Source organism: Furipterus horrens, unplaced genomic scaffold (assembly GCF_987537825.1).
Source record: "Furipterus horrens unplaced genomic scaffold, mFurHor1.1.pri manual_scaffold_7, whole genome shotgun sequence".
In the NCBI taxonomy this organism is placed as follows: Eukaryota; Metazoa; Chordata; class Mammalia; order Chiroptera; family Furipteridae; genus Furipterus; species Furipterus horrens.
The window spans coordinates 116154498-116166872 of record NW_028327177.1 but is presented as its reverse complement, the minus strand read 5'-3'; the positions used below and the strand labels follow the sequence as shown (position 1 = coordinate 116166872).

At 43.0% G+C, this 12375-nt stretch overlaps 1 protein-coding gene across 4 annotated transcripts in view; it reads left to right on the top strand.

Annotated features, from left to right (window-relative positions):
* The window catches only part of NEK11 (NIMA related kinase 11), a 207561-nt gene that overhangs the window by 127240 nt on the left and 67946 nt on the right, over positions 1-12375 (top strand). The gene's annotated exons all lie outside the window — the stretch shown is intronic.

The following is a 12375-nucleotide window of genomic DNA, read 5'->3' as shown; positions in this document are numbered from 1 at the left end:
CATGTCCATGGATCATACATGTAAGTTCTTTGGCTACTCCAATTCTTACACTGTACTTTACATCCCCATGGCTAGTCTGTAACTACCTATTTGTACTTGTAATCCCCTCAGCTCTTCCCCGCTCCCCACACCTCTGCCATCTGGCAACCATCAAAACCCTCTCCATATCCATGATTCTGTCTCTGTTCTTCTCATTTGTTTAGTTTGTTTTTAGATTTAATTATTAATAGATATGTATTTATTGCCATTTTATTGTTCATAGTTTTGATTTTCTTTTTCTTAAATAAGCCCCTTTAACATTTCATATAATAATGGTTTGGTGATGATGAACTTCTGTAGTTTTTTCTTGTCTGGGAAGCTCTTTATCTGCCCTTCAATTCTCAATGATATCTTTGCTGGGTGAGCAATCTTGGCTGCAGGTCCCTGCTTTTCATGGCTTTTAAACCCTTCTAGCCTGCAAAGTTTCTTTTGAGAAATCATCTGACAGTCTTATGGGAACTCCCTTGTGGTAACTAACTTCTTTTCTCTTGCTACTTTTAGGATTCTCTCTTTACCTTTAAGATGTGTCTTGGAGTGGGCCTCTTTGCATCCAGCTTGTTTGGGACTCTGCTTCCTGGACTTGCATGTCTCTTTCCTTCACCAATTAAGGAAGTTTTCTTTCATTATTTTTTCAATAGGTTTCCAATTTCTTGCTCTTTCTCTTCTACTTCTGGCACCCCTATGATGTGAATGTTGGACCTCTTGAAGTTGTCTCAGATGTTGCTTTATACTCTCCTCTTTCTTTTGGATTCTTTTTCTTGTTGTTGTTCTGATTGGTTGTTTTTTGCTCCCTTATGTTCCAAATAATTGATTTGATTCTAGACTTCATCCACTCTACTGTTGTTACCCTGTAAATTATTCTTTATTTCAACTAGTGAATCCTTTATTTCAATTAGTGAATCCTTCATTTCTGACTGGATCTTTTTTATGCTGTTGAAGTCCTCACTAAGTTCTTTGAACATCCTTATAACCAGTGTTTTGAACTCTGCAACTGATAGATTGCTTATCTCCATTTTGTTTAGCTCTTTTCTGGAATTTTGATCTGTTCTTTCATCTGGGCCATGTTTCTCTGTCTTCTCATCTTGGTAGCCTCCCTGTGTTGGTTTCTATGTATTAGGTAGAACTTCTATGACTCTATCTTGACAGCATGGCCTAATGTGATAGGTGTCCTATAGGATTCAATGTCACAGCATCCTCTATCACCCAAGCTGGGTACTCAAGGTACACCCTCCTCTTGTAGTTGATCCTTGATTGCTGTTGACAGATCAATGGGCGGGTTTATCCAGGCCAGTCAGCTGCAAGGACTGGCAGTGACCACTTACCATCAAGCTCTGCCCTCTGTGGAGGATCAGCTGTGCAGGAGCAGGGTAGTGGTGTTTTGATGTGGTCTGTAACTGTCCACTGTGCCTTCAGGCTCTGAGGTTTCCTGGTTGGTGCAGGCTTAGGTCAGCCTCCACCTGCGTTTTGCTCAGGGCTACCCTGCCTGGGCTATAAAGCAGTCTGAAGTGGCTGCTACTTGTGCTGGGCTTGGAGATTCCCAGGCAAAGCCAACCTGTGAATCTAGGCTGGCTGCTGCTAGTGCTGGGCTGAGGACCACTTAACAAGAGATGTGGGGGCTAGGGGCTCACTGAGCCTGGCTGTTGCTTGTTTGAGAGGATTTAGGAAGTTGTGAAGCAGGAGCCAAGACCAGCCTTTGATATGGAAAAGTCACTGTTAACAGCTTGGGCAGGGTCCCTTAAGTTGGGTAGGAGAAGTCTCAGGAGATCTACAAGGCAGGGCAAAGAGTGTTAGCCAGGTTGGTGGAGTCTCAGATAATGGCACCCACCTGCTGGCTCTGTGGCTCTGGGGGGGAAAGTTTCAGAAAAGGGACAATGACCTCTGGCTGTCTTTCTGTATGGGAGAAAGCTGTCCCCCAGCTCTCGTCTTGATGCCAGACACTTCAGTTCCTCTCTGTTGGCACTGGTACCTTTCAAGCTGCTACCCCTGTGCTGGAGCTCAGAGGAAGTGAGTCTGAGTAAGTCTGTGTGTGGGTTCTTTAAGCAGAACTGCTTGGGACTCCAGAAATTTCTTCCACAGACTCAATCTCCACTTGTTTATGCAGCAAGAAGTTGTGGGGACTTATCTTTCTGGCACTGAAACCCAGAGTGCGGGTGGTGGTGGTATGGGGCTGGCACTCCTCACTCCTGAAATATTCCTCCTGATATTTTATCCACCACGTGGGGGAGGGACCAGCCTGTTCCACATCTGTGTTCCTCCTACTAGTATGGATGAATGTGGTTTATTTAATTTCGTGGTTGTCAGACTTCCTTTCAACTTGATTTCTGATGGTTCTGAGTGGTGGCGCTTCTATAATTTAGTTATAATTTTTATGCGGTTGTGCAAGGAGGTGAGCCATGTTTACCTATGCTGCTATCTTGACCGGAAGTCCCTAAATTTTGCTTATGTTTTAAATTGAGCTCTACAGCAGACAGTGCTGAGACTTGGAAAAGTTTGGGAACATGTCTGATGCCACACAGTAGTGTGGGAAGGGTGCCTGAACCTCAGGCGTTCTCACTCTGTATTTTTTTGATTTATCCCTAGACTGTGAAGGTTTCTTGCTTTATATTTATCATATGAAAAACAAAGTTGAGAGGATGCATCCAACTGCGTGATCCTAGACAGGATCAAAATTTCTTAGATAAATAGAAGAGGAAAATATATTTTTTATTTTACAAATGGTTGTGATTTCACGTTGGTGAGTTAAGAAGGTCTTAGTGCAAACAAGCATTTTTGGCAGTTTCCTGACTTCCTTCAGCTGTTCTGTTAACAGAGGGGTGTTTCCAATGGGAAATAAATATTTTCCAGGAGAGTGGAGGTGGAAAAGAGAAATTATAACTCTAGGAGTTCATCAGAGAGGAAATCCCATATGGTTCACAAGGTGTTCTCTCTTGCCAACAGACAAGTTGCTAACTGTGTTCTGATATACTCCTGCCTGTGTTAATGAGGAAATACAGCCCAAGAAAAATAACTGAGAAGGTAGAGGCTTCATTTTAATGGCAATTTAAACTCTTCAACTTTGTTATAGTCTTAGTTGTAATCTCACTTCTTGTCAAATACTTGGTGGCCAGGAACAGAAATGCAGTGGTCTAGACTCTTGCTCCTCCAAGTGTGGTTCTGGACCAGCAGCATTTCCGTCACTCAAGCACGTCAGAAATGCAGACTCCCAGGCCCCACTCCAGCGCCACCAGTCAGAATCTGCATTTCATCCAGTTCCCCAGATGATTCACGTACACACTGGTCTAGTCATTACCCTGTGTCATACATCTGCAAGCCTTACAGTGGGAAGGTGACCTGAAATCTGTTTCTAGGCTGTAAGTTATGAGCATCCCCATTTTACATATGACACACCTAAAGCCCAGGGAACTTATGCCAGTTGCCTAAAGTCACAGAACTCAAGGTCCCCTGCCACCAAACACCAAATGTAAAGCATCCAGCTATGGCGCCAGTTCCTCCAGGGTCTTTGTTCAGTCTCCCTATAGTTCCCTTGAGAGAGTGGATTCCTGGTCGGTATTTATTTCTCTGAATCTGGTGAAGAAAAGACAAACTTTACCTACTTTCTCCGGCCTTTGCTCTCCAAACCAGAACAAAAAAATCAGAGAAATATTATCATTTTGCTTAAGGGAGAATCACCTTGACACATAGGATAAAAGACCAACTCCAGAGCTCCAGGGGAATCTGTTTCTAAATGGATCATGGAGCTTGTTTCTAGGGTGTTTGTGTGGGAGGAGAGCCTTTGCTGCACCTAAAGAAAAATTCTCAGCAGAACCTGCTGTTCTATATATTAAAAAGGCACTGTAGTGTACCTAATTAGCCTTCCGTATAGATAGGGTGATGAATATACATTTTATTTAAGGAAATTATTTCTTTTCACAGCCTCATGTGTGATCCTGGAGGCTAATCAACACAGCTAATTTTAGTCTTGGTTTTTTGAGGGTTTATTTTAGAAAAGGTCATGGTACTGGTACTAGCTATACCTTATTGTGTGAGGAAAGAAGGCATCAAAAAACACAAAATTAGCCACCTGCTGTACCATCACCCCCAAGTCTGTAAACATACTGTTTGTATTTGAGGTTTAGTCCCTCAGTTAGTGATACCCTCAGTATGTGGACTTGAGTCATGCTCTGCCATGAAAAGCATTTTCTCCTGAGAGGACCTGGGAGGTCCATGAGCTGCCTTTCTCTGAGATGAGGAGCAGGAGCTACGCATCTGTTAAAGTTCTACTTGAAGATACTGTATAAAAGAACGTGGGAAAAGGCACCTCACAGATGAAAAGGGGCTCTGGGGGGCATGCAGAGGAGACCCAAGGCTAGGGTAGAATGAAGTTGTTGCTTCTCCCTTGCTAAGTCCAGGACTGTGAGAGTGGGCGGACCTCCAAGGGTCTGTGGTTCCACCTTTGCTCTCAAAGGGGTGGGGGTCTGTGGTCGTGGAGGGTGTGCTGGCCATGGGGGAACTACGGGACAGAAAGGTAAAGTGACCCACATCCCAGGACTTCAAAAAATCTAGTCAAATTCACACTGGAGGTTGTGGCCCAGCAGGGCTGGGTATATAAAGGAAGGACGCTATAAAAGTCTCCGTGATGGTGGAAATGTTCTATAATCTTGTCACAGGTGGCTTTCAAGCACTTGAGATGTGGTTAGTGTGACTGAGGAAGTGAACTTGTCATTTTATTTCCTTTTAATTAATTGTTGTTTAAGTAGCCACCTGTGTCTAGTGGCTACCATGTTGGACAAGAAAATTCTAGAAGGAGAGTTCTTTGAAGGAATGAAATTGGAAAGTAGGAGTGAGTTCAGGGGAAAAGGTAGAGCATCCAGGTTACAAAAGCCAAGTTCTCATCTACAGAACCATCTAGAAAGCATCATACAAATAAAGCTGCCTGGCCCTGGCCCCAGGCCACCCAGTCAGAACCCCTTTGGATGCGCACCGTTCACTGAGAGCCAGCAAATTCACTGGCAGGAGGCAGATCTGAGAAGTGTTTGCAGCCAGATGAGAAAAGGCCTTGGCTGCTAAGCAGAAGATTTCACACCCAGTGTAATTGGCAGTGAGGAGCCATTGAAGGGGGTGGGTAACACAGCGAGTGCTTTAGGCAAGATTTGTGATGGCGTGTATGCAATGTGGTGGAGGCAGAAGAGTGGAGGTGATTATGAGAGCGGGGTGTTAAAAGCTATATGGACTCTACATTTCTCCCTCAGAGTGTGACTGTGTTGATTTCACTGGGGACTGTCCATAATTTTTCCTGGACTGCACGTTGGTTCAAAATGTTTCTTAGCAAATATGTGGCTGCAAGCCTCCAGCCCCACTGAATGTTATGGTGATTGAAAATTTCAGTCATTTCCCATGGACCCTGAAAGGGGCTCTTTGTAATGAAATAGAGGTGCAGCAGCCATTTGAAATATGGAATAGGGGCCATGGTATCCGTTAAAGGGGATGACTCATCACGGGAAATCATGATCGCTGTTCTTAGATTACCCTTCCCCCTCTGTGACTTCTGAGCTCCAATGAGCGACCCTAATGACTGCGGACGGGCGCTAGCACACCGTAAGAACTGTGTTTGAGGCTCAGCTGATGACTCACTGCATGATTCTGATACACCATTTCATGGTTCACAGTGGGGGAGAGATGGCTTTTAAAAATTGAAAAGAAAAGATATAATTCAATCCATACGGAAGTTGAGAAATTGACAAAATGCCTTTTCCAAAACAACTAAGTTTCAGTCAATCCTTTTCTTCTCATTGTTCCGGGGAAGAGATGTCCAGATGTGAGAGCCTGAGCACCTTTATTAGCGCCCAGGAGAATGGAAGGCTGGGGTTTTAGAAATGGTGTCTGTTTGGCGGAATTCAACTATCTCGCTGAAGGACAGGTTGCCTCTTACCAAAGAGTGTTTTCTCTAGTTCTGCTGTTGGCCCTTTATGTATAACTGCTGCTTTTACATCTCAGTACTGATGTAGCCTAGAGGTCAGCTTGGACTCCTTGTCCCCAGGTGATTTGGGAAGCTTTGCTCAAACTGCGGCTTATTTGGAGCTTTCTTTGTAATTGCCACCACAGGCTTCCCTCTCCCTCTATCGCATGTACAAAGGCCAGTGGCCTCTATTTGGCACTTACTGGTTCAGGCAGCAAGCCCAGCTTTTTGACCTAAACCAAGTAAGTGTTTGTTGAGGTTAGCATCTCACAGAACATGCAGCCTTCCACCAGCTCACTGGCTCTGACCCTTCCTACTGTCCTTCCCTTTCCTTTCTCTAGAGTTAGGCCAAAGCTGTCCTCTTGTCTCTGGCAGAATGGCTCATACTTTCGTCCCCTGAATTCTTGTCAAGTATTTTTCTAAATACTTAGCGGTAGTATGAGAACTATTAAGGAAACTGACATTTTCTACCCGCTCAAGTACTGGTAATGGTCATTTATTGAGCACATGCTATGTGCTGGACACTGCTTAGTGGAGCATTATATGATTTTGAGTAGGGCTGGTAGACTAGACCTCAAGAGATAAAAAGAAGTTAGCAGTCTTAGATATAATTGATATCTGACAAATGACTCACATTCATAGGTGGGGGCTCTATTGTTTTCTAAAAATTCTGAGGATTACATTTATAATATAAAAAAATGTGACCTTGCTGCCTGAGATGGTTACCCTGTGGCATGTATTACTGAGGGAGAGGTCTTGGGGTCTTGGGTTCAGTTGAGTAGCAGTAAGTCAGGACAGCGCAGTGGAAGGGGCTGAGCAACGATGTGGTCTCAGTTGGTGACCAGCCCCAGCCTGATCCCACAGGGAGCTCTGGGGTGTGAATGACACCACAGAATTGGTTCCACCTTGAGTCAGTCAGTCAATGGCCAGGACTGCCCCAGGGGGGAGGTGACACATAACCTTTTTCATGAGGAAATTCCTTGATCTGAGAGCAGTTGTCCGGAAAAGGAGGCATCTGTACCTTCTTAGCAGTTACAGGCTAAATTGTGTTCCCCTAAAATGTACTTGTTGAAGCCCTAATCTCAGTTCCTCAGAATGTGACTGTATTTGGAGACAGGGTCTTTAAAGAGCTGATTAAGTTAAGCTGAGGCTATTTGGATAGACCCCAATCCAGTCTGACTGATTCCTTATAAGAAGAGGGGATGAAGACACAGAAAGATTCCAGGGGCAGCAGGGTCTAGAGGGTCAGCCCTTCACCAGCCAAGGAGAAACCAAACCTGTCAACACCTTGACCTCGGACTTCTAGCCTCCAGATGATGAGGAAATCAATTTCTGTTGTTTAAGCTGTCCAGTACGTGACATTTTGCTGTGGCAACCCTAGCTGACTAACACCGCAGCCAACATTCACAGCAACTGGAGCATATCTGGCAAAGAAATTTCAGCAGGACATCAATGCTCACTACACCCACTTACAAATGAGAAAACAGTGACTGGAGAAATGAAGTAGCATGCCCAAGGCCACATAACGGACAAGCAACAGAGGCCACGTATGAACCTGGACCCTATAGGTTATCCTCTTCATCACTACTCTGTATCACCACTCCTGAGGGAGGCAGACTCTCTCAGAAAGAGCAGACATCACCAGTTAACTTGGGCTTCAATTTTGTGATTTTTATCCCAATTTGTCCCCCCCTTACACAAGATGATGCTCCATGGGGAAGCTGAGGCAGCTCAGCATGGTGTCTACATCTAAGTGCCTTCTGAAAGCATTGTCTTTTGACCCTGTTATCTAGAGAATATTATAGCATATTAATCACAGCTTTTCTCTACATGTAAAAAGATGATGTCAGCTGGTCTGGCTCAGTGGATTGAGCATCGACCTGTGAACTGGAAGGTTGCAGGTTTGATTCCAAGTCAGGACACATGCCTGGGTGTTGGGCCTGGTACCCAGTTGGGGCCATGTAAGAGGCAGCTGATCAGTATTCTCTCCCTCTCTTTCTCCTTCCCTTCCCCTCTCTCTAAAAATAAATACATAAAATCTAATAAAGACTATTGTCATTCTGAGCACTGTTGCTCCCAATTTGTAATGGTAGAAAGATCATGGTCTTTGGAGAGGCCACATCAAGATCTAACAATAAATTGGTTTGTTCTTATGATAGCCTTTGTTCAGTGTAATAAAACCATTGACCTCTACAGAAAACTAGGAATGAAAGGAAAAATAACGAAGGTCATCTCTGATCCCCAACTCACATCCAGCCTGCCCCACCACAGCTAAAATAAAGAGCATCCTGTCTTTATGAAGAGATTCTTTCCCCCAGATGGTAGATATAGTGAGAACCATTTTTAAAGGTATCTTGTGAGTATTGTTAACCTCCTGGGAGAAGGGTCATAATAGTGCAAGAAAGTCTATTGGGTTTCCCAAATCACAAGTTACTTGGTCATCAAGCTCAGCAAGCATTAATCAATTCTGATGCTATTATTAGATATGTAAAGAGATCCAGGGTCTCTTGCAGCTGGATCAGAGTCTGGGGCTCCTGGGGATCCTCACAGTTGGCCTGAGTCTGAGTGAGGTCCCCTGGCGTTCAGTATTCCCAGCTCCCTGCAGACAATTTACCAGAATGACTGAAGTTCAGTTTTTCTATCTCATAAGTTGGAAGTCTATACCCTGTCCAACATTTTTCAGAGTTAAGGGAAGACAATCACGTCTTTCATCTATGATGTGGTTTTACTAGCAAAGATGAACATTTCTGGCTAATCATAAAATAGCACTAATTCAGTGGACAAAAGATAGGAGTCAGGTGATTTGCATTCTAGTCTCGTGTCCACCACGCATGCAGCTAGGCGACCTCTAGTTGGTTCTTTCTGAGCCTCACTTTCATCATCTGAAAAATGAGATAAAACATGTTTTCCTGGTCTAACTTGAATTATTTTTCACAATGGTCAAATGGAATAATGAGTATGAATATGCTTTTGCAAACTGTAAAATGTTGTAACTTTGGGATACTTCTATCTTTGTTCTTCCCCATCAGTAAAATGGGAAGAGTCCTTTATAACTCCATAGAGATTGTGAGTGGTTGAGACAAAAATAGCACAATTAAATCTCTTTTAAAGTAAAGTTTATTTGTTTTTATTGTCTAATATACAAAGGTTGTAAGATGCAGAGATATTACATAGTCATATATTTTATTATAGTGCTTCTATATAGCATGCGATGGTACTTTTATTCGTACTAGCCACGGCTTAGAGCAGTGGCTTTCAGAGTGGAGCGCCTGGACCAGCAGCACTAGCATCTCCAGGGAAGTTGTTAGAAATGCACATTTTCAGACCTCACTCCAGACCTACTGAATCAGCAGCTCTGGGTTTTAGCAAGTGCTGTAGCTGATCCTGATGCTCGCTTAAGTTTTACAGGAAGAGATTTATTTGGGTCTTAATTGAAGGGTGTGACAAAGAGCACCCTTTTCCCGGAATGGGGTGATTACTTCTCTTTTTCTCCAGCGCAGATTTGCAATCACTGCGTCCAAGCTCAGGCAGCCATTATTGGCTTACTTCATAAACACTCCGTCACTGCCCACCCAACGGGGTGGAGGTGCAGGATGTCGCTCCAGTGCATGTCACAAGACTGACTTCAGGGTGCGGGGAAATTAAAGCTATTTATCACAGACCATTTTCCCCTCAAGTGGCAGGAGAAATGAGCCTTAGCCTAAAAAGGTTTCACATTGGGCCCACGTGCAAAAACAGAACTGCTTGATGAACACAGTTTGAGCAGATTTACATTTCTTTTGACTTTTCCCTTTGAAAATGAACCTGTTTCTGAGCTGCACCAAGTTGATGGTGCTTAAGAAAAACTGGAGATCGATTCATTCCAGTCTGTTGGTGACAGGCGTGTGTGGAAGAATGGCACTTTCCTCCCTCCCCTTTCTGGGAGGGGGTCCTTGGTAAGAGAGGGAAGGGGACCAGGACTGTGCACAAGGAGCCGTGCTGTGGGCCGAGAGGCATACTGTTTAGCAGGAGACAGGCTCGTCTGTGCTGTAGAGTTGTATGGTCTGAGCCGCTGCCTGCGTTGTCAGGAAGGCTTTACTGGGACACAGCCATGCTTGTTTGTTTAGGTATTGTCTGCATCTGCTTTCAGATGGCAGAGAGTGGAGTGGTAATGACAGGGAGCGTATAACTTGCAAACCTAAAATGTTTACTATTCAGCCCTGACAGATCAAGTTTGTGAATCCCTGTGGTAAAGGTTCCCTCTGAGCTACCTATAGGGAACCTAGATGGAGCCAGAGGACAGGAAGGACAGCGGGGAGCAGAGCAGGGAAATGCCCAGGGGTTGCTCTGGAGCCAGCAGAAGGGAGACCAAAGAAAGAAGGGGTTCCTTATTGTCCGTTTGAGTTGGGTACTGTATGGATTTTGAGAAGTTATTCTATTTAAAATATATTTTTAAAATTCAAACTTGATATATAGGTATGATTGTCTAATATTTATGTTGTTTCCTGGTGTTGAACATTACAGGCAGAAGCGCAGTTTTATGTTAAGTGTTAGTGAGTAACATTTATCTGGTACCTACTATGAGCAGAGCACTTTGCATCCATTATACTACTTAATGTTCACAATAATTCTGTGAGATAGGTACTATCATCCCCATTTTACAGACGAGAACACTGAAGTGCAGAAAGTTTAAATAATGCCTAATGTTTTTTGGAGCTAATGGTAGAGGCTTCATTTAAATGCAGCTCTCTCTCTCTCTCTCTCTCTCTCTCTCTCTCTCTCTCTCTCGCCAAAGCCAGCATTATAAATAAGTGTTTTTCAAATTGTGGAGTGAGAAATCAGTTTAGCACATCGCAATTGGCATTTAAAAACAAATTGAATAGAATGCAAAATACCAGAGTGTGTCAGATATAGTACGGGTAAATCTTGATACATGAAAGTTTCTTTCAACTCTAAAAAATATTTACATACAATGCACAAATATAGGCACATTTTTTTGTACTGGGCAACAATGTAAATGATATTTCTTACTGTATCATAGTCAAGTTTGAAAGCAGATATTCTTGCCTGAAGAGGGGGATGAATAGAAAGAGGGAGAACAAGAGGGAGAAAATGTGGATGAATAAATGAATAACTGTGTCAAAGACAGAGAGAGAATCAATGAGTCTCTGAAAGAGATGCAGAAATCCAAGGAGAGGAAGAAGCAGAGGAAGAGAGGTAGGAAGTCGTACAGTTTTGTCTGCCATTCCGGTCAGCAAGCATATGTCCCTACTTGAAGTAAAAACTGGAGACCTGAAGTGACATCTTGGTAGATTTCAGTTTTCATATACTTCTCTTGCTGTGATCTTCTTGTCTTTGTGAGTTTGAGTCAAATAAAGGATGTTGTAAAACACTGCCACAAATACAAACCATCTATTTCATCTGGTGCTTAACGGAAAATCCGGCATCAGAAGGGAGAACAGTCTGTGTTTGAGTTACTGGGAGACATGATGAGATTCACAACATGCCCCTTTCTAAGGAATTGGCAAAGGCAGTTTTGAATATATGTGATTTTTGTCTTTTTAGCCAACTAGTTTTGATTCCACAGTACTGCCTCTTAGGTTTTATGGGAAACCGTAAATAGAAAAGATTTTAAAGTATTTTATTGTCAGGGAATTCTACAGCCACTAGTATTTTACTTTCAAAGGATTCTGGAATCAGTTAATTAAAAGTCGATTTTCACTGATGGGAAAATTAAGTTGTGGAGATTAAGTGAACGTTTGTGATCAATTTTCCTGTATGCAGATGTTTCATATAAGAATCATATTATTGAACCTTCATGGCTACACTGCTGTAGTATCTTTATGGCACTTTTACTGGAGCAATTGGAACACAGGACGTTCAATCCCTTGTTCAGATTCTCATCAAAGAGGTGGTCAAGCTAGAGTCAAACTTTGATCCCCTGATCCCAAATTTCATATTTTCCCATTAGACAAAAATTGGCAATAATAGGATGAAAACAGTGTAGTGTATTATAATTTAGAAGAATAATTTTATTTATAAGCCAATGTATGGTGCAAAGCCTAAAATGCCCAGGATTTTAATGTGCTGTGGTGTCCTTGTGTAATTTCCTCCTGTCTCCAAAGATAGTTCTCTATGTCTAGGCCCCCATTAGCAAAGTGGAGTTGATATTGCTATGCTTTTTGTGATTCATTCTTGGTCTTTCTTGGCTTTTGCTCCCAAATGTCCTCCTTGGTCCAGTAATAAGGACCCATGCCTAAAGATGTTAAAGATGTGTGTTGGTTTTATTCTTCCATTTTAAAAATGTGGTTGCAAATAGAGTCCTTTCTCCTACTGGTTTCATTGTGCTGAGTGTTTATTACTTTCAACCAGATACTTTCAGAAGCTAAGATTCAGCTCTACACTCCATGGAAGCTTTGTCA